The sequence below is a fragment of the Colobus angolensis genome, unplaced genomic scaffold (genome assembly GCF_000951035.1).
Source record: "Colobus angolensis palliatus isolate OR3802 unplaced genomic scaffold, Cang.pa_1.0 Scaffold20, whole genome shotgun sequence".
Lineage (NCBI taxonomy): Eukaryota > Metazoa > Chordata > Mammalia > Primates > Cercopithecidae > Colobus > Colobus angolensis.
In genome coordinates, this window is record NW_012115155.1 from 5,595,478 (window position 1) to 5,619,784 (window position 24,307).

Here is a 24,307-nt window from a genome sequence, read left to right on the forward strand (position 1 = left end):
CCTTGCATCCCAGGGATGAAGCCCACTTGATCATGGTGGATAAACTTTTTGATGTGCTGCTAGATTCGGTTTGCCAGTATTTTATTGAGGATTTTTGCATTGATATTCATTAGGCATATTGATCTAAAATTCTCTTTTTTTGTTGTTGTGTCTCTGCCAGGCTTTGGTATCAATTTGATGTTGGCCTCATAAAATGAGTTAGAGAGGATTCCCTCTTTTTCTATTGATTGAAATAGTTTCAGAAGGAATGGTACCAGCTCCTCCTTGTACCTGTGGTAGAATTCGACTGTGAGTCCGTCTGGTCCTGGACTGTTTTTGGTTGGTAGGCTATTAATTATTGTGTCAATTTCAGAGCCTGTTATTGGTCTATTCAGGGATTCAACTACTTCCTGGTTTAGTCTTGGGAGAGTGCATGTGTCCAGGAATTTATCCACTACTTCTAGGTTTACTAGTTTATTTGCATAGAGGTGTTTATAGTATTCTCTGATGGTAGTGTGTATTTCTGTGGGGTCGGTGGTGACATCCCCTTTATCATTTTTTATTGTGTCTATTTGATTCTTCTCTCTTTTCTTCTTTGTTAGTCTTGCTAGCAGTCTATCAATTTTGTTGATCTTTTCAAAAAACCAACTCCTGGATTCATTGATTTTTTGGAGGGTTTTTTGTGTTTCTATCTCCTTCAGTTCTGCTCAGATCTTAGTTATTTCGTGCCTTCTGTTAGCTTTTGAATGTGTTTGCTCTTGCTTCTCTAGTTCTTTTAATTGTGATGTTAGGATGTCAAGTTTAGATCTTTTCTGCTTTCTCTTGTGGACATTTAGTGCTATAAATATCCCTCTAGACACTGCTTTAAATTTGTCCCAGAGATTCTGGTATGTTGTATCTTTGTTTTCATTGGTTTCAAAGAACATCTTTATTTCTACCTTCATTTCGTTATGTACCCAGTAGTCATTCAGGAGCAGGTTGTTCAGTTTCCATGTAGTTGAGCAGTTTTGATTGAGTTTCTTAATCCTGAGTTCAAGTTTGATTGCACTGTGGTCTGAGAGACAGTTTGTTATAATTTCTGTTCTTTTACATTTGCTAAGGAGTGCTTTACTTCCAACTATGTGGTCAATTTTGGAATAAGTGTGATGTGGTGCTGAAAAGAATGTATATTCTGTTGATTTGGGGTGGAGAGTTCTGCAGATGTCTGTTAGGTCTGCTTGGTGCAGAGTTGAGTTCAATTCCTGGATATCCTTGTTAACTTTCTGTCTCGTTGATCTGTCTAATGTTGACAGTGGGGTGTTAAAGTCTCCCATTATTGTTGTGTGGGAGTCTACATCTCTGTAAGTCTTTGAGGACTTGCTTTATGAATCTGAGTGCTCCTATATTGGGTGCATATATATTTAGGATAGTTAGCTCTTCTTGTTGAATTGATCCCTTTACCATTATGTAATGGCCTTCTTTGTTTCTTTTGATCTTTATTGGTTTAACGTCTGTTTTATCAGAGACTAGGATTGCAACCTCTGCCTTTTTTTGTTTTCCATTTGCTTGGTAGATCTTCCTCCATCCCTTCATTTTGAAACTATAAAGAAAAGCAGTTTCAACCCAGAATTTCATATCTTGCCAAACTAAACTTCATAAGCAAAAGAGATATAAGATTTTTTTCAGACAAATGCTGAGGGAATTTTTACCACCAGACTTGTGTTACAACAGCTCCCAAAGGGAGCACTAAATATAAAAAGCAAAGACCATTACCACCCACTACAAAAACACACAGAGATACACAAACCTGTAGCACTATAAAGCAACACATAAACAAGTCTGCATAATAACCAGCTAACATCATGATGGCAAGATCAAATCCACACACATCAATACTAATCATAAAGGTAAATAGCTAAATGTGCCAATTAAAAGACACACAGTGGCAAGCTGGATAAAGAAACAATACCGATTGGTATGCTGTCTTCAAGAGACATATCTTACATTTAATGACACACATAGGCTCAAAATAAAGGGATGAAGAAAAACCTATCAAGCAAATGGAAAATGTGACAAGCAGAGATTGAAATTCTAGTTTCTGGTAAAACAGACTTTAAACCAACAAAGATCAAAGAGGCAAAGAAGGGCATTACATAATGTTAAAACATTCCACTCAACAAGAAGATCTAACTATTCTAAATATGTATGCAGCCAACAAAGGAGCACCCAGATTCATAAAGCATGTTCTTAAAGGCCGTCAAAGATGTTTAGACTCCCACCCAATAATAGTGCATGACCTTAACACCCCATTGGCAATATTAAACAGATCATGGAGGCAGAAAATTAACAAAGATATTCAGGATCTGAACTCAGCACTGTTCAAATGGACCTGATATCTACAGAACTCTGCGTCTAGAAACAACAGAATATACATTCTTCTCGTTGCCACTTGGCACACACTCTAAAATTTGATTGCATCATCAGAAGCAAAACACTTTTCAGCAAGTACAAAAGCACTGAAATTATAACAAACAATCTCTCAGACCACACAGCACATATCAAACTAGAAATTTAGACTAATTAATTCACTCAAGACCATAAAATTAAGTGGAAATTGAATAACCTGCTCCTGAATGACTTTTGGGTAAATAATGAAATTAAGGCAGAAATCAATATTTTTTTGAAACTAATGAGAACAAAGATATAACACACCAGAATCTCTAGGATAGAGCTAAGGACCTGTTAAAAGGTAAATTTATAGCATTAAAAGCCCACATAAAAAGTTAAGAAGATATCAGGTTAAGAACCTAACATCACAACTAGAAGAACCAGAGAATCAGGAGCAAACAAATCGCAAAGTTAGCAGAAGAAGATAAAAAAATCAAAATTAAAGCTGAACTGAAGGATACAGACATGAAAAACCATTTAAAAAATCAATATATCCAGGAACTAGTTTATTAAAAAAAAATAATAAAATAGACTGTTGGCTAGACTAATAAAGGATAAAAGACAGGAGGTTCAAATAAACACAACCAGAAAAGACAAGCAGGATGTTACCACCAAACCACAGAAATACAAGAAACCATCAGAGGATATTATGAGCAGATCTATGCATGTAAACTAGAAAATCTATAAAATTGTATAAATTCCTGGACACATTCATCCTCCCAAGACTGAACCAGAACGGTATTAAATACCTGAACAGATCAATAATGAGCTCTGAAACTGAGGGAGTCATAAATAGGCTACCAGCCAAAAAATGCCCCAGACCAGATGGATTCAAATTCTACCAGATGTACAAAGAAGAGTTGGAGCCATTCCTACTGAAACTATTACAAAAAAAATAGGAGCAGTGGCTCCTCCCCAACCCATTCTATAAGATTAGTATCATCTTGATACCAAAACCTGGCAGCATGGTACTTGTCCAAAAACAGACACATAGACTAATGGAACAGAATAGGAAACCCAGAAATAAGGCTACATACCTATAACTATCTGATCTTCAGCACACCTGGCAAAAATGAGCAATGGGGAAATGATTTCCTATTCAATACAGGGTGCTTGGATAACTGGCAAGCAAAATATTGAAGCTGGACTCTTTTCTTATGCCATATACAAAAATTAACACAAGATGGATTAAACACTTAAATGTAAAGCCCCAAACTGTAAAACCCCTGGAAAAGAAACCTAGGCAATACCATTTAGGACTTAGGCACTGGTAAAGATTTTATGACAAAGACACCAAAAGTGACTGCAACAAAAGCAAAAATGGGCAAGTTGGATCTAATTAAACTAAAGAGCTTCTGCACAGCAATAGAAACCATCAACAGAGTAAACAGGCAACCTACAGAATGGGAGAAAAAATTTTCAAACTATGCATCCAACAAAGTTCTAATATCTGACATCTATGAGGAACTTAAACAAAGTTACAAGAAAAAAATAAACAGCCCCATAGCAAAGTGGGCAAAGGACATGAACAGACACTTTTCAAAAGAAGCCAACAGTCATATGAAAAAAAGCTCAACATCACTGATCATTAGAGCAATGAAAATCAAAACCAAAATGAGATACCACCTCATACCAGTCAGAATTGCTATGACTTAAAAGTCAAAAATAACAAATGCTGGCAAGGTTGTGGAGAAAAAGGAACACTTATAAACTGTTGGTGGGAGAGTAAATTAGCTCAACTACTGTGGAAGAAAGTGTGATGATTCCTTAAAGACATAGAGGTAGAAATACCACTTGACCCAGCAATCCCATTACTGGGTATATAACAAAAGGAATATAAATTGTAGGTTTTTTTGGAATATGTGGTTGAGTTGATTCTAAAGTTGTAATGGATATGCAAATGACAGAATAATCAAGCTATCCTGAAAAAGAAGGGCAAGGTTGGGAGATTTACTCTGTTTGACTTTTAAGGTATAAAATGAAACTATAACATAGTAATCAACACAGTATAATATAGGTGATAGGATAAATAAGTAAGTCAATAGAATACAGTAGAATAGAAGTAAATCCACACATAAATTTTGATACATAAGGACAGCACCAATATAAATTAAGGCAGGAGTGGTGGTGGTGGGGGGAAAACATTTCCACAAATGGTGCTGCAACTACTGAGTATCTGTTTTGAAGGAAAAATAACAATAAGAAAACCTTGACCCTTACCTCACATGATATACATATATAATGCAAGAGAGAACAAATAACTAAACTTTAGACCCTAAACTATTATGTTCCTAGATGTAAAGAATAGGAAATATTTGTATAAGTTTTGGTAGGCAAATATTTATTCAATAACACATTGAAAGCATTAGTTATTAAAATGGATAAATTCACTGCATCCTCATTTAAACATTTTTGCTCATCAAAATATATAGTTAAGAAAAATATGCAGGTGAGCCACGGGCTAGGAGAAAATATTCACAATACAATGGAATACATGTATTTAATAAAGAATTTCTATCAAAAATGTATAAAGCACTATTATCATTCAATAATAGAAAGACAAAAATTGATAAAATACTTGAATAGAAACTTCTTGAAAAAAGATATATGTATGGCCAATGAGTTACAGGCATTATTCATCAAGAAAATACCAACTAAAACCATGATGGGATACTGCAACACACCTACTAAAATGACTGAAATTTAAAGTCTGACAGCAGAAATTATTAGTGAGGGTAGAGAACAGCTAAAACTCGCATATATTGCTTATAGAAGTATAAAATGGAAGCATCAATTCAGAAAATAATTTGTTACCTTAAAAAATTTCAAACAAATGCCTATTTAGCTTATGACCCAACAGTACCCCTCAGGATTTTGAGAATGAGAAATACATGCATATGTCTGTCCACAAAACTTCCTGTACATGAATGTTTACAGCAACTTTATTCAAAAAAGCCAAAATTATCAGTCAAAAGGTAAAATGATAAATGTACCGTAGCAGGTTCAAACATTGGGATACTACTAAATATAAAAGAGAGAAAATAACTTACATGAGAAACAACATGGAAGAATCTGCAAAACATTCTATTTAGTGAAAGCAGCCAGATCCAAAAAAGTACATACTGTTTAATTGCATGAATTTCTAGAACAGACAAAATCATCCACGGTGATTTTAATCAGAATAGCAGTTGTTTCGGGAGTGGCTGATTGCCTATAGAGGGGGAAAAAGGAAGGTTCTGTGGTTATGAAAACGTTCCATGCAATTAAATAATACGCATTTGAACTGCAAGGGTCCACTTAAAATTTTCGTCTGTGTCTGCCAGCCTTGAGATAGCCAGACCAAGCCCTCCTCGTCCCCCTCCTCCTCAGCCTACATTATGTGAAGACGGTGAGGATGAAGATCTTCATGATGAGCCATTTCTACTTAATAGTAAATACATTTTATCTTTCTTATGATTTTCTTAATCACATTTTCTTTCCCATTTTCTTTCTTTCTTACTTTATTATAGGATTCTAGTGTATAATTCATATAACATTAAAAAAATTGCTAATCAATTGTTTACATGATCAGTAAGGCTTCTGGTCAACAGTAGGTTATTTGTATTTAAGGTTTTGGGGAGTTAAAAGTTATATCAAGAATTTTCTACTGCATGGGGGTGGGTCAACTGTATTTTGAAAAAGGTGGGGGTAAACTCATTTACACATATGTCAAATGATCAAATTCTAGCTTGGCATGGTGGCTCACTTCTGTAATCCCAGTGACTCAGGAGACTGAGACAGGAGGGTCTGTTGAGCCCAGAATTTGAGAATGTAATGAGCTATGATCGCACCACCTTACTCCAGCATGGGTGAAAGAGAGAGAGGGAGAGAGACAGAAAGAGAAAGAGAGAGAGAAGAGAGAGAAAGAGAAAGAGAGAGAGAAGAGAAAGAGAAAAAGAGAAGAGAAAGAGAAAAGGAAGAGATGGAGGGAGGGAGGGAGGAAGGAAGGAGGGATGGAGGGAGGGAAGGAAGGAAGGAAGGAAGGAAGGAAGGAAGGAAGGAAGGAAGGAAGGAAGGAAGGAAAAGATAGATCAAATTATAGGCATACCTGTTAATTTTGCTTTACGTAAAGCATACTGTAAAAAAACTATTACCCTTTGTTAATTTCATTTACTCCTAAAATCTTCTCCAATTACTACTATAATGCTTTCTCTTGGTGCCTATCAAAACTTCTTTTTGGGGATAGGATTGGAAGAAGAAAGAAAGAAAGTTTAAGCTTCTCCTAAAGATAAAGATGTTTGAGTAAAACACGAAACAAGATAAAATTATGAATGACAGGATTCAGATTAAAATAATATAAAATGCATAAAAGAACATAAGACTAGACGTTAAATTACTGACGTTAACCTACTACAAGTCATAAGCAATTGCTATAAATGGGCTGTGAATTTGAAATTAGATGTATTTATTTTTATTTTTCTTCATAATGTGGACATTGATGGAATGCTAATAAACATTTTTGGTGATTCAGAACCAAAGAACATTTATGTTAGCCTTTTATGTCCTTTACCTTACTTGGGTGATACCAATTCACTTAGTTTAAGTAAAAAACCTAGGATTTCTTCTTATTTCCTCTCTTCCTTGCTTCTCGTATCCCATCCATAGCCAGTTTTCCTTTTGCTACCTCTAAAGCATGTCCTCTTCATTCCTATGACTGTGCCTCCTCTTCTCAACTCTCATCCCTCTTGCCTTGGCTGGGGCCATAATTCTGGCTTGCACTTACGAATTCAAGACTCAGTACTAAGCAAATATATTTTCTACCACCAGAGTAATGGATAACATTAGTAATAACCTGATCATATTAAGCAATATCCCATAAGGTTAAGAGTGGGGGCTTTGGAGCTTGACTTTCTGAATCTTATTGTGACCTACAGTAAATTAAATAAACTCACTGTTTCTGCATTTTCTCATCTCAAAATGAGATAATATTCATGGCTAACTCACAGAGTTGGTATGAATATTTAATAAGTAAGTTTAATTAAAGTGCTTAGAAGACTATCTGGCACAAAGTAAGAAGACCATAAGCATTAGCTCTCATTATTATCTGTTGTCAGACATAACAAACTGAAATTTTAATAACTACTTAACATATTTTACAAGATCTTCCATTATCTAGAGCCTCCCTTATCTCTCTAGTTTTAACTCTGCCACCCTCTACCAATTACAATTTACTCCAGCAAATAAATACATTACAACTTTCTACGTATGGCATGTTGTTTTAAGACATCCCTTTGCTTATATTCTATCTCTTCCACTACAATCTTTTATATGCATATTTTCATATGTCTGTGTTTTTGGTAGATAAACTTGAGGGTAGGTACATGTGTGACTCTTCCTATGTATTATAATTATTTACGTACATTACACACTCATGAATGGTCTAATTGAATAAATTATTTTTAAAATGCTAGATTACAAAAAAAGGCAAATCAAGCAACCAAAACAATGATTTAGTAGTTAAATACAGGGTATAAAATTGTTTCTAAAATAACATCCAGAAGATAAATCATAAACCCATTACTAGAAAAAATATTAATCTATGAAACATTGCAATTTTGCACAGAGTTTGTAAACAAGATAAATAGCAAATGTGTCATTTGGATTATCAGGAAAATGAGAATTATTTTCCAACTGTGTGCTACAAGTGACTTTCTAAAATAAAGGATCTGTTTGTTCTCTGATCTCCTAATCAGGTAACCAAGGAGTTCTAGCTACATAGCACAGTGATGAAGAATATAGGTTGTAGAGCCACATAGCAGGGGTTTGAGTCCTGGATACAGTGTTCACTAGATGTATGACCTTAGACAAATTACCTAAAGACTCTGTGCCACCATTTCTTCACCTGGAAAACTGGGATAATAATAATACCTACTTCGTATAGAAGATATAATGATTTAATGAATTAAAATTCCTAAAGCACTTAGAAGACTATTTGACATGCATGAAGCATGTATATAAATGTTTAATAAAACAGAATCTCAATCATTTGGATCTTATATTAATATATATTATTATAAATATATGAATATAAATGTTTACTTATAAATTAACACATTGGCTCTTTTGCATTTTTATTGTAGTAAATTACACATAACATAAAATTACCATTTTAGCCATTTTAAGTGTCCAATTCAGTGCCATTAAGTACCTTCACAATATTCTGCAATTATTACCACTATGTACTTCTGAAATTTTTTTTCCTTTTTTTTTTTGGAAATGGAGTTTTGCTCTTGTCACCCAGCCTGGAGTGCAATGGCATAACCTCAGCTGACTGCAACCTCCACCTCCTGTGTGCAAGTGATTCTCCTGCCTCAGCCTCCTGAATAGCTGGGATTACAGGTACCCACCAACACACCCGGCTAAGTTTTGTATTTTTAGTAGACACAGGGTTTCACCATGTTGTTCAGGTCGGTCTTGACTTCCTGACCTCAGGTGACCCGCCTGCCTTGGCCTCCCAAAGTGCTGGGATTACAGGCATGAGCCACCATGCCCGACCAATTTCCAGAATTTTTTATCATCCCAAATAGAAACTCTATCCATTAAACAATAACTTCCCATTTTTCATTCCCATGTGCCATGCAAATTATGTTATAATCACATCGCTATATGATTATCTGTTCTAGGTACCTCATATTAATGGATTCATACAATATTCGCTCTTTCGTGTTTGGCTTATTTCACTTAGCATAATGTTTTCAAGTTTCATTCATGTTGTAGAATTTATCGGAATTATGTTTTGAGGCTAAGTAATATTTTACTACAAATATATATCACATTTGTTTATCCAATCATCTCTTGATGAACATTTGGCACCTTTGGCTATTGTGAATAATGCTGATATGAATATGGGTGTACAAATACCTGTTTGAACCTGGATTTCAGTGCTTTTGAACACCGAATACAATAAACCTCCTCTATTTTCACCTTCTGTATTTGTAATATTCAGTCCATTAGGACTGAGTCTAACTCAGACAGGTTAGAGCAGGCATACACAATATTTTGCAAGTAAGATCTGTTCTTTTCCCACTTGTGTGAGGAAACTAGGGACCAAACTGCTGCTGCTCAAAACCAAGACTGCTGCCCCAACAGCGACATAACGGCTGCAAAGATGAGTAAAAATGTAAAATTTCCTACCGGGGGAAGAAATAGCTCTTTTTTCTTTTCTCTGACTTTATTCAAATTGGTGAATCGCAAGTTTCTTGGAGCACGTTATTAAGCTTTAATTATTAACAAAATAAGTATGATTTAACCATGTCTATTGCCTCAGACTTTACCTCTTTTTTGTGAAACTATTTGGGATCCTTTTCCCACTTTTATTGAAATTATGTGAGAAAGAGTAGAGTGAGCAGCTTTGATTTCTCTCTAAATTTTATTGCTTGCCTAATGGGGCCCATTTAGGAAATATTAATATGACGTTATATGCTAACTCAACTTGTCCCATTAACTAATTAATCAAGTACTAAAAATGCATTATAAAATAATCCTGTAATAATAAATAATGTGGTGAAACAATTTTTCTTAAAAAGCTGCAAGTCCTTTCACATTCAAGTCACTAAGAATTTAAGAGCAAAAACTGGTCATAAAAATTAATATTTCTGCTCCATAGGCGCAAATCAGAACCTGCCAGATGTGAAATCTTATGACTTGATGAAATTGAGCCACCTCTCTCCCTTAAAATCATTCCAGATTCTGACCTGTATGCTCTTTTCTGCTGCTTTTAACATTTTTGGTTGAGAATTTTATAACCCATGCCCAGGTGTCTTCTACTTCCTGCATTGCATTTGAGTCTGGAATTAGATTTCATATTTATGAAAGACACTGAGTTGAAAGGGGTCAATCAGAATTCCTTATTGTGGAAGAATTATGAGCTAGAGTCAGTGCTAAGTTATCCAGCTCTGACATTTTGGGAGATTGCTCTTATATCACACCTGGGAAAAGGGGTTGTAAACTGCATTTTGCCAAACTCCTTGCATTACCCCATAAGAACCATCAGATTAAGATTCAATAAAGAAGGCCTCTAAAAGACGACATTAAGTTTGTCTATGATAAATGTGTTCATGTGTAGCTTTAGTTGTTTCCTATTGGAAAAGTCAATGAAATTTCAGTTTTTATCTAACTGTTGGATTTTATCTATCTCTAGGGAGCTTCATGTAATGCATTTTGATCCGCTGAATTCACCGTTAAGTAGACCAAGTCTTGCTTAGGATCCTAGGAATTCTCAGCCAAGTCTGCGTAGAAGTGTCATGATCCATTGATAAGCCTAGATAGAACCTCCTCCTCATCATCTTTCCCTGGTGACAAGACCTCTATACGGACCCTTCTGCTCTGTGAAAAGGGAACCTTTACAAATGGCATTTAGCAAATATCAAATATTATTTTATTGTCTATTTTGAATAGGAAATCCTATAGGTATATATAAAAACACATTTTGGTGTTTTTAGCAGATTCAGCATTAAAGTAACATTCATGAAATGTTGTATTTCTTTAATAATATTTTAACCCAAATGTGAGAAAGGTATAACAGTCGCATTACAGAATGAATGAAGAAATACAATATTTCATGACTGTTATAGGAGTGAATGAATGGGTATTCAAAAGTAAGAATACTTGATGCCCATAAACCCAGGGAATGCTATAGGAATTAGCAACAACATAAACTGCATTGGAAAGAGAGGTTAAGGTTTAGTTAAATCTTAAGATGAGAGAAGAGCTTGTAGGTTAAGGAATGACATGGTATGAAGATGAGAATGTGCATGGTGTTTTTCATAAATCAATAACATGAGCAGTTCCTCTGGAGTAGATGTTTGACAGATGAAATAAACAAATACAATATTGAAGGTAGGTAGAAACCTATCTATTACATAGAGTTTTTCCTGTAGAAGAATTCATGTTGCTTTTCACTTAGAACCATGATTAGATTAACATAAAATGTAGGAGTTAACGTAAGCTGGAATTATCACTTGCAAAGAAAGGGGACCAAAAATATGAATTTACTTAGGTAAATGAATCCATCTAAATGAGTAGAGATCTGTGTGTGTGTGAGTGAGTGTGTGTGTGTGTCTTTAAAGTTTTACTGCACTTTCATAACTTTAAAATATTATTGGGACTAGGTTATTCTTTTATTATTATTATTATTATACTTTAAGTTCTAGGGTACATGTGCACAATGTGCAGGTTTGTTACATATGTATACATGTGCCATGTTGGTGTGCTACACCCATTAACTCGTCATTTACATTAGGTATATCTCCTAATGCTATCCCTCCCCCCTTCCCCCTCTCCACAATAGGACCCGGTGTGTGATGCTCCCCTTCCTGTGTCCAAGTGATCTCATTAACACTTAGCAAAGTTGCAAAAATAGCATAAAATGATTTTCTTTAGACGAAAGATTAAGGCTTCCCTTTTTTTGAAGGTTAGGTTTCAAATCCCCTGGGGTTTATACAAACTTGAAAGTGAACTTACAGAATAAAGTTCATGCTCAGGTTCTTGCTTTAAGAAAGGAGCATCATCCAGTACTAAGTAATAAGCTCAAATTATAAATGAACATCCAATGTTATTAATTTTACAGTTTGGAGTAATGAGTGAAAATACCTCAGAACCTCACTCTAAGTTGTATGAACAATGAATTACCATATAATCAGTTCTGCTTTTCCAGTGTAAAGGGCTGCTTTCAAGCTAAGCTTTCTTCAGCTTTCCAGGAACTGAAAAAATGCTTGGACTCTAAGGTATTTATTATAGTCAGATAATGGAATGCAGCTGGTGCCCAAACCCAAACCCAGCCTGCTGGCACAAAACAAACAGCATCCATAATCTTCATGCTTGTATTTCAAGAAGGTAGTGAGTCCCTCAAGAAGGAGTTGCTCACCTGGAATGAAATCCACACCATGTTCAAGTGTCACTAAAGTCTACTGAAGGTCTCCATGGATGGATCAAGAGTGAAGAACAGCTTGAGCAATTAGACACCAGAAAAAGAAATAAAAAGAATTCAAATTTGATGGAAGGAAGTGAAACTATCTCAATGTTACATCATCTTGGTATGTTATCTGTAACATACCCTATAGATTCACTAAAAATTTATTTGAACTTATAAATGAATTCAGCAAAGATGTAGGATACAAAGTTAATATACAAAGGTCAATTGTTTCCCTATACATTTACAATGAAAAATGAGAAAATGGAATTAATAAAACAATTCTATTTACCGTATTATTAAGAATAACAAAATACTTAGGAATAAATTCAACACAAAAGTGCAAAAATTATACTCTGAAAGCTACAGAACTTCAGAAGAACTAAATAAACAGGAAACAGTTCATAATTATGGAGAAGAAAACTTAATATTGTTCAGATGGCATAAAATCCAAATTAATCTACAGAGTCAACGCAATCTCTATCAGAATTTGCCTGACATCTTTTAGAAATGGTCAAAGTGATTCTAAAATATATATGTAACTACGAGGAACTCAGAATAGATCCAATAATCTTGAAAAGAAAAAGATGGATTTATTTTTATATGAGTATATAGAAAAATTAGAATCTTCAAACACTTTTGGTGGGAATATCAAGCAGTGTGACCAGTTTGAAAAGTAGACTGGAAGCACATGAAGTTGTTAAATATAGCATTATCCTATGACCCAGGATTCCCACTCCTAGTTACGTAAACAAGATAAATGCAAACCTATGTTCACATACATTTTACATAAATATTTATAGCGCTGTTTATAATATTCAAAAGGAGGAAATATTGCAAATGTCTGTCAAGTGATGAATCAATAAACAAAGTGTGCTATAACCATCCAATGGAATATTATCCAGCAATAAAAAGAAATAAGTACTGACACGTGTCACCACATGGATGAAACTTGAAGCAATTTGCTTAGTGAAAAAGCTGGTCAAAACAGGTCACATGTTGTAAGAATCCATTTACATTAAATGTCCAAATGGGGGAAGCTATGGAGATAGAAAGTAGATTAAGGCTGTGTTGGGTGGATAACTAGGGGGGTGGTAGCTAAAGGGTAGAGGGTTTGCTCTTGAGGCGCAGAAATGTTCTAAAATTGCGGCGAGGATTGCACTTATATGTGAATGTACTAAAAACTCATGAATTGTACACTAGGTGAATTTTATGGTATGTGTGTGTGACATGTGGATTTGATTTCAATAAAGCTTGAGGATAATATGACATTTATTTTTGCCTATCTGGCTTTCTGAGATTTCCTCTTGCACAATAAAGCCCAATTCTTAAACCACAGCTTGTAAGGTTGTGGAATCCATTTTGACCACTTGCAGAGGAGATGATGTCCCAGAAGGTATTTACTGGACACAACACATAGATAGATTATTTGGAGTCTTTAAAATTTGACTCCAAGCACATTTTTTTAATGCTGAAGTTACAATTTATGCACTTGTAACCAACATTATTAATGGTCTTTCAAAATAGCAAAAAAACCCACACAAATATATCTTTTTCTGCCTAAACCGTTTATTTCTTACAGAGAAATACATTATTTGATTGCAAGCAAATGCACGAACACAAAATCACAAATGGAAACAGAGAGGAACCTCTTGCACAAAAGAGAATCAATACGTATATGAAAGATTTGTTAAAAGATGGAAGAGACTTAGCACATGACTCAGAGCAAAGAAATGGCAGCCTTTATATACCTGTGGGGGTATATCTTTGATGGTGATGGTGTCTGCTTCCGGCAAAACCCTCACAAGGCTCTGGGCTTTAGGAAGTCTGGAAAGATGGATGGAATATCCAATAAAGAAATGTCCAAAAATGTAGATATTAGTTTAATCATTCTCTATGGAACAGTAAACATTATGCCCTTTATCCACCTCCATCCACAAAACCCAACACCCAGACGTTAAACCCTACACAAATACAACAAAAGTTTATTCTTTAAAAATGTATAAAGCTGAAGCAAACTGGGACAGCTAGTGGTTGTTAGCATCCGAGAGCTCTGTCCTCCATCCTGCACGGCTGAGGGGAAGTTTACTGACTGGCTCCCTAAAGGTTCATTCAAAAAAGGAATTTATTAATTGACAAGAACATGGAACTCTCACTCCGCATTTCAATTTTTCTAGTCTTGAATATGAATAGAAATTTAAGAATTATCAGGCCTTTGATAAAGCATGCAGCATGAGAGACAGAGGGGGAGAGAAACAAAGAGAAAATCTTGTCTGGAAGAAACAGGTTTGGCAAGAAGAGAAATTAATGGCAGAATAACAGGAATTTATGCTTATTATAAATCATATATTATTATTAAAAAGTCTTTATGTTTCTACAATTTATTATTTTAGTTATTTGGTGTACAAAGAACACTCGTTGCCTATTTTAAACACAAGCACACATGCCCACAAACAAATGTTTTTGTTACTTCCTGCAATCATCTTAGCTCAAGGCTAGTATGGAACTATGTAAACCCAGCTAGCTTGGAATATGTGATTGTATATTCTTTCCTCTCTCACTGAAAGTAACGTACTAATTATCTTACCAAAGACTACTGAATTACCTAGGGTTTTTGGAGCCCTTCTATTTTCTTCCAGAAACATTCAGCATTTGAACATTTAATTCACACTGCATATTTTACATGCTAACATAGATAATCTGATACTGTTTCAATGTTTTGCACGTATTTTATTCTCTCAATAACCCAAAGACATATATTCTATGCTCCATACAGATACAACAACAAAAGCAAAGTAAGGACAAGTCATGTTACCTTAGGCAGAGCCAGATTCTAATCCCTGATATACTAGTGCCAGAGAGCTTGGTCTCTAGCTGCTTTAATGACCTGCCTCTAATGTAGAACCCAGTACATGTTAAGGAGTTGACTCAAGATCCTCAGATAATCTGCATTGTTGTCTTTTACCAGAATGCCTAAATAACTAAGTATCAGAACTGCATTCAATTTCTAGGTTATGAATACACATTATTGCTCCTAGGTGCAACTATGAAATGGTTTGGATGTGTGTGCCTGCCCAAATCTCATGTTGAATTGTAATCTTTGATGTTGGAGTTGGAGCCTGGTGGGAGGTTCTTGGTTCATGGGAATGGTTTCTAATGGCTTAGTATCATCCTCCTAGTGCTGTCTCATGATGGAGTTCTCACAAGATCTGGTTGTTTAAAAGTGTGTGGCACCTTCCTCCTCACCCCCTTCCTCCTGCTCTGGCCATGTAAGACATACCTGCTTCTTTTTCAGCCACGATTGAAAGTTTCCTGGGTCCTCCCCAGAAGCCACTATGCTTCCCATATAGCCTGTGGAACTAGAGCCAGTTAAACCTCTTTTCTTTATAAATTACCCAGTCTCAGTTATTTCTTTATAGCTATGTGAGAATGGACCTTCTAGCAATGTTACATGTTAGTGTTCATTTTTTTCCGAATAATTTGCTATAGGGAACATTTAATGACCTATGTAGTTTTGCTCTGTAAGGCAATAGACAAAGTATTGTGATAACGGTCTCCAGAGTATATTAGCTTAGTTCATAACCTGTAATCATTTAGTGCAAACTCTTTCATCATGGGGAAAATCACCTAAATTTTTTGTAAATTAGTTAAGTCAAGTGAAGAAATGTCATTCAAATTTTAGCCTTTCATGAACTTCGTTGGTAATTAAATTATATAATGCATATAAAGCCATGAGAAAAAAATGTCTGGCACATGATAATCCTTCATTAAATATTAACTATGTTTCCCAATATTTTTATTGTTATAATTCCAAGAAATACACTTCTATGTAACTTTGGGAAAAGCCATATAAACAATTTGGATTTCAAGAATTGAGTGCTGGGGATGAGCCAGTTTGAATATCTTTTAGGCAGTCTGAATATATCTAACAGCGAAGACACACATAGCAGATTTGCCTGGCTGACATTACAGTCATGACTCCTATACACTGTTTTGTTTCATGCGGCTAGGGGAGATCAGTTGTTCTTATCTTCCTTGGGTGTTGCATATCACGACTAGATTCCCTGGCCCACATGATTCACTATGAATTATGGTTTCTTGTTGCAGTGTACAATTAGCCAGGAAACATTCACTTAATGTCAACCTCAATTGAGAAAGAGCATGGGAAGACTGCCTTGTGTTCTATTTTCTAAATTAAAATTTTTATTTTGACTTACATGAAGTTAAAATAAATAATACAGAGAGAAACTTTGTACCCTTTACTGACTTTCCCCAAATGGTAACATCTTACAAAACTACAGGACAGTACTACAACCTGGATATCAACATTAATACAATTTAGATACTGAATGGTTCCTTACCACAAAAATCCCTAGTACAGGTGCACCCACTACCCGCCCTGTCATTGATCCAGGGCACTGATAACCTGTTCATCACTTTGGTATTCCTCTAGATTAATGAATTATGTATACATGGAATCATACAGTACTTGACCTTTCAGGATTGATTCTTTTTTTTTTTTTTACTCACCATCATCATAAAAGTTATTAGGTATATTTTTTATTTCTTTTGTTGTGAAGCAATGGTATGGATTTACCACAGTTTGTTTAACCATTTATCCACTGAAAGATACCAGAGCTGTTTCCAAGTTTGGCTATGACGAACCAAATTTTATGATTATTCATGCAGAAATGTTTGTGTACAAAACAATTTTTTTCCTCTGAAATATATACCAAAGAGTAAAATTGATGGGTCATATAGTAGCTGCATGTTTGGTAATTGAAACAGTTGACAAATTACCTTTCAGAGTGGCTGTATGATTTTACATAGCCACCAACAATAAAAGAGATCTTGTTGTTCCAGATCCCTTCCAACATTTGGCATTGTCATTTTGTGTGTGTGTGCAGCCATCTTATTAGGTGGGTGGTGATATCTCATTATTGTTTTAAATTATAATTTTCTATTGATACATGATGCTATCTTTTCATATGCCTATTTGCCAGTGGTATATTTTTAGTGTGATATCTATTCAGATCTTTTGCTCATTTAAAAAAATGTAGTTGTTAGATGTAAGAGTAGTGTAAGAGATGTAAGATGTAGTGAAGATGTAAGAGTTATTTGTTTATTTTTGGTAATAGTGCTTTACTATATAGATGTTTTAAAATATTTTCTTTAGTCTTCCATTTTTATTTTCATTCTCTTAAGTCGCTTTCACAAAGCTATTTTAATTATAATAAATCCAACTTGTTGATTTTGTTATAGATTGTACTTTTAGCATTGCCTAAAAACTCATGACCAAAATAAAAAAATAAGATTTTCATTTATGTTACACTATAGATGTTTTATCGTTTTGAATTTTAATTTATGTCAATAATTTATTATGCATTAATTTTGTGAAAGATGTAAGGTTTATATCTGGATTCATTTTTTTTTCCCAATGTTGATGCCAGTTGTTCCAGCATCATTTGTAGAAAAGTTTACTCTTTCAGTATTGAATTGCCTTGGCTCCTTTGTCAAATACCAGTTGATTGTCATTATGCAACTGTAGTTGATTATTTCTGGGCTCTCCATTTTGCTTCATTGATTACTTGTCTTTCATTTTGCCTTGATAATTGTAGCTTTTTAGTAAGTCTCAAAGTCTCGAAGTTGAATAACGACTCTTTTTTTTCTTGTTTTTCTCCTTTTCTGCCATTTTCTTGTTTTTTAGTATTATGTTGGTTATTCTGTGTCTTTTGCCTTTTCACATAAACCTTAGCAACACTTTGTTCATATATGCAAAATAAATTACAGTAAGTTTATCTGAGATTGCAATAAATCTATAGAAAAAGATAAGAAAGAATGACGTCTTAACAGTATTGATTCTGCCTATCCATGTACATGAAATATCTTTCCATTTATTTGGCAACTCTTTGATTTTTAATCATTTGTAGTTTTCCTTAAATAAATTTTAGACATATTTTGTTTGATTTAAGTATTCATCTCTTTGTAGTTGCCCTATACTTTTCAGTAAACATTTATAACTAATTTAAGTCCACTTTCATAAAATGCTATAATAATTCACGGGGAGTACACTCACCTTATAAAAGGATATTCCAAATTCCTTCCTTTTTCCATTATAACACTCATGCTGTTAATTTCATTTATCCATAAGGTATACTCATCCAACACAGTCTTGCTATTACTATTTTAAAGGAAAATATGTTATCTATTAGATCAGTTAAGGATAAGGATGAATAAAACAAAAGGTACATATTACCTTCATTTTTTTCTTCTCTAACGCTTCCATAAACCCAGAAATCCATGTATTTGGTGTGAACTATTTTCCTCTTCTCTAAAGAACTACTTATAACATTTTTTTTTCAAAACAGGAAAAAAATACAAATAAATTGATACAAAATAAATTGCAGTAAGTTTTTTCAGTTTTTGTCTAAGAATATTTTTTATTTCTCTTTCACATTTTGTGGATAATTTTACTGGATATAAAATGCTGGGTTGGTGTTTTGTTTTTTATTGTTTTGTTTCTACACTTTAAATACTTCACTCTACTCTTGCTTGCATGATTTCTAAAGATGAGTTTAATATAATGTTTATCTCTTTTCCTCCCTAGGTAAGATGACCCTGACTTATTTCAATGTTTTTTCTTTGTCTTTGATTTTCTGCTGAGTATGTTGAGTATGTTGTACTTGGGTTATAGATTTTTAAAATATTTTTCTCAGTTGCTGCTTTCTGAGCTTCCTAGATCTACAGTTTGATATCTGTTTTTAATATTAGAAAATTATCTTTTATTAGTACTTAAAGTTGTTATTTGTATCATTCCTCTCATTTTTATCTTTTATGTAGTCTCATTATGTATATGTTACACCATTGTAATTTTTCCAAAGCTTCTTGAACATTATATACATTTTAATTAATATTATATTATTTTATCTTTGTATTTCAGTCTATGAATTTTTCTGTTGGCATATCTTCATGTTCATTGGTTCCGTTCTTGGTGGCATCAGGTATACTGATGCATCCCTCAAAGGCCTTCCTCATTCCTATGAAAATGTTTTTGATTTTTAACATTTTTTTTTTTTTTTGTGAGATGGAGTTTCACTCTTGTCACCTGTGCTGGAGTGCAATGGTGTGATCTCAGTCATCGCAACCTCCCCTCCCAGGTTCAAGTGATTCTCTTGCCTCAGCCTCCCGAGTGGCTGGGATTATAGGCATCCGCCAACCTGCCTGACTAATTTTGTATTTTTAGTAGAGATTGGGGTTTCTCCACATTGGTCAGGCTGGTCTCGAACTCCCAACCTCAGGTGATCCGCCCAACTCAGCCTCCCGAAGTGCTGAGATTACAGGCATGAACCACTGCACCTGACCAACACTTCTTTTTTATTCTTTCTTAGAGTTTCTATCTTTCTGCTTATAGTACCTTTCTGTTCTTATGTGTTGTGCACTTTCAAAAGTGGAGATCTCCAGCATATTAAACATAATTATTTTAAATTATCCAGTCTGATGTTTTCCAAATCTCAGTCATGTCTGAATCTGGTTGTGATGTTTGCTTTACATATTCAGACTGTGTTTTTCCTTGCCTTTTAGCATGCCTTATAACATTTTGTCAAAAATCAGACATGAGATATCAAGTAATAGGATGAGACAAATAGATCTTTCATGTGAAGTTTTATTTAAACTGGAAAGAAACTGGGCAGCATTTAATGTTTGTTATAGCTGCAGGTGTCAGACACATAAACTTCCTTTGGTTTATGTTGTTCCCTTTGGGTTTCCCTAGAAACTCCTTCTTAAATAGTATATGTCCTTTGCAAATTTCTCAGTTTCAGTCAACTATTATTATACTAGATCAGTGATGCTATGGTGATGAGACATCGGAGAGGGAAAGCATCATATAATATTTTGATTAAATCTATATTCTTTTAATAAGCCAAAGTCTGTAGCTGTGACCTCCAAAAGAGTTTCTTAACATTTTTGTCCTCTTATGGGTTTTGGTAAGACATGGGGTTGGAGTGATTGACTAACTTTCCTTCCCCTGATTTAAATAAGGCTTTGTTAAAGTAGTTTCCCTTGATAGCTAGCCTTTATTATGTAGAACAGAATGCTCTTGGCAATTTTCAAAATGACCGCTTTTCCTCTGTAAGTGTTTCAAAATGGTTACTTTCTTTTAGTTCCGCTCAAATTCAAATCACTGGAGATTATTCTCTTATCTTCACCAGAAAGTAGTGTAATGCCTGGAAATAAAAGCCGTAAAACAGTCAGTATCCCTCTAAGATTAGGCTGCTAGGAGTTTTTAAGCTGTTCCACACACAGCCTTCAGTAATTTATTAATGGTCATTGAAGTGTTTCTACCATTTACTGACTCCAGCAGCTTTTGCTGGAAGTAAGCTGTGATTCTCTGTATTTCCCTATCTTTCTATTTTTCTAGGGAAGGAGACAGTTTTTTTTATGAACTCAATTATCTGATGGAGCTAAGAAAAGTCATTTAATTTCAGGTTCTTTAGCTTTTGTTATTCTTGTGAGAATAAGAGTGATGACTTCCAAGTTCTTTACTTATTGAAGCAGAACCTGGAACATTGTCAACACACACACACACACACACTCTCTCTCTCTCTCTCTATATATATATATATATAAATTATATAATATATTATACATATGCAATATATATATGTAATTTTAACCATTTATTTTAAATGTGTTTTAATATCTCCCTGGACTTTCGATTTTCTTTTATATAATAACTAATGACGTTGAGCATCTTTTTCTGTGCTTGTGTGCTCTGTGTATATCTTCAGGGAAATGCGTAATCTTGTCATTTTCTCAATTTCCAATTGGATTGCTGTTTTCTGTATTTTTTTACTATTGAGTTTTGGGGAATTTTTTATATTATAGATATTGTATCTTTGTAGAAAATGTAGTGTGAAAATACACTTCCCAGTCATTGTTTTTAATCCTTTTCAAACAGGCTTTTATAGAATAAGTTTTTTTATATATTGAGGTTGACTTTATATATATTTTAATGGATTTTGTTTTTAGTGCCAAGTTCAATCTAACCGTTGATCTCAAAGGTTTTCTCATATTTTTTAACAAAAGTATTATAGTTTTATGTTTTACATTTAAGTGCATAATTTATTTTGACATAATTTTTATGCGGTATAAGTCTTAGGTTGATGTTGATGTTTATGCTTCTGGAATTTCAATTATTATAGCACCATTAGTTAAACAGCTTCTATTTCCTTTCCTGATTTCATTTTGTTCTTTTCAGAAAAATTACTTCAGCATAGATGTGTAGAACTTCCTGTGCTCTTTGGCCCTCTATTCTGTTCTATTGATCTATTTGTCTATGTTTCCACCAATACCATACTGTCTTAATTTTTGTTGCCATAAAATTAATTTTTATCCTTTTTGTCTTTTGTTCTATTGTTCTTTTCTGAAAAATTACTTCAGCATAGATCTGTAGAACTTTCTGTGCTCTTTGGCCCTCTATGCTGCTCTATTGATCTGTATGTCTACTCTTCCACCAATACCATACTGTCTTAATTTTTTGTTGCCATAAAATGAATTTTTATCCTAACTGAACTATTCTTTCCACTTTATTTTTCTTTGATAATATTCTTTTAGCAATTCTAAGGCCTTAACCTTACCATACAAGAAAAAAAAAAAAAAAGAAAAACCTTACTGAGGTTTTGATAGAAATTCTTTAACCTATTGATCAATATGAGAGGTCTCAAAGATTTTCTCATATTTTTAATAAAAGTATTATATGTTTACATGTAAGTGTATAACTTATTTTGACTTAATTTTTATATGGTATAAGGTTTAGGTTGATATTTTTAGTATTTTGTGGCTTCCAATCTATGAACAAGTCATGCAGCTCTGTCATAATCAATACCTTCATTGATTTCTTTTATTCATATATGTAATTTTTAACACATAGATTGTGCACATGGTTTTATAAGCACAGCCAAGTATTTTACTTATCTTTAATGAATTAATTAAATTACCTTTAATTGATTGTGCTTTTCTTTTGGTTTCTATATGTTCACTGTTAGTATATAGAAATGCCTTGATTCTAATATGTTGATCAGGTATCCTGTAATTTGCTAATATCATTTGTTTGATTTAGAAGACTTATTTGGGCTTTTTTTCTTTTGTTTTATAGACTCCTAGGGACTTTCTATGCAGAGTCATGCTATCTTCAATAAAAGCAGTTGTATTATTTCCTTTCCCATCTTCATAACTTTTTTTTTTCCCTTACTGAACTGGATAGAACTTCCAGTACTTATTTCAACAACATTGGTGAGAGTACATAGTCTTGTCTTATTATCAGTCTTATAAGGAAAGCATTTGAGATTTCACCCTTATACTGGCTGTAGGTTTTGCTTACTTGTTTGTTTATTGTTTCTATAAATGGTCTTTACCAATTTGAAGGCTTTCCCTTCTATTTGTAAGAGCTTTATATCGTGAATAGGTATGGAATTTTACTAAAAAATATAGATCTTTCATCTTCAATTGATATGAGCATGTGATATTTCCTTTTTAATTTGTTGATATGGTGGGTTACATTGATTTTTAAACACTGAAACAGTTTTGCCTACGTGGAATAAATATCACTTGGTCATGTAGTATAATGATTTATACACAGTTGGATTGAAATTGTTAATATGTTGTTGAAAATTTTTGTATGTAATTTTATAAAATCTATTTCTCTGTAATTTTCTTTTTTCATGCTCTCTTGTCTAGTTTTAGTATCAGAGTAATACTGGCATCGTACAGAAAAGTTGAGACATTTTCTCTCCTTTTCTATTTTTTGGAAGAAATTTTTAAAATGAGAAATATCGGTTAGAGTTGATAGAACTCATTGGCCTAAAGTTGAAGTGTTGCAGGACTGTGTTTCTTTCTGGAGGATCTAGGAAATAATATGTTTCTATGCCCTTTCCAATTTCTACAGGCCAACCACAATCCTTGGTGCATTCATTCTTCCCTTATCTTTAAAGGCAGCAATTTTTGATTATACTTTGTTTTATTTTTTTCAGGATTCCGCTTGTCTGGTTGCCTTCATCTTCCACTTTTAAGAAATTTCCTAATTACATTGAGCTCATTTGTATACTGTGGAATACACTCCAAGCTGGCATTGTTTTTGCTATTACAAAATTCTCAAGAACTATGTGGGTCTCCTGTGTATGTCACTGGGATTCACTCTATTAGATAAGATTCTTCTCCATGGAAATTTCCTCCTCAATTTTTTGACCTCTGATTATATGGTTGGGAGTATATATGAGTCACATGCTTAATTTGTTCGAAGAGACTTTTGAGTCACTGCATAGTCTGGCATTTTCATCTTTTTGAGGTATTAGCAAAAGGTTCTGTAGCTTTTTCCCAGGCTTTTTCCATAAAGCATGCTTTCTGATATGAATCTCTTAATTGTAGTGCCTTCTGGAACTGGATAGGCTGAAAACTTTCCAAATCACCAATTTCTGGTTCCATGTTGCTTAACAATTTGTATCCCAATTTATCTTTCTTCTCACATTTTACTATAAGCAGCAAGAAGTAACTAGACTACAAGGTTTTGCTGGAAAAATCTCAGCTGAATGTCCAACCTCACCCTTTTTGTAAAGTTGGCTTTATACATTTTTGCTAAACTTTCTGCCATTATACCACAAAGGTAATATTTTCTTCAATTTCCAATAACATTTTCTTTATTTTATTCTGAGCCTTCACCAGCAATGCCATTAATGTACTTCTTTCTACCAATAGTTCATAATAATTTCAGTATTATTGAAGGGAATATGATTTAAAAGCTTTGTTTACTGAAATGTTATTCTTCTCTAATTTTTTTTTGAGTCCTTACCAACAGAGCCTATAACATCTATATTTTGAATTGGGGGCAGAGCAAGATGGCCGAATAGGAACAGCTCCAGTCTCCAACTCCCAGCGCGAAGGACACAGAAGACCAGT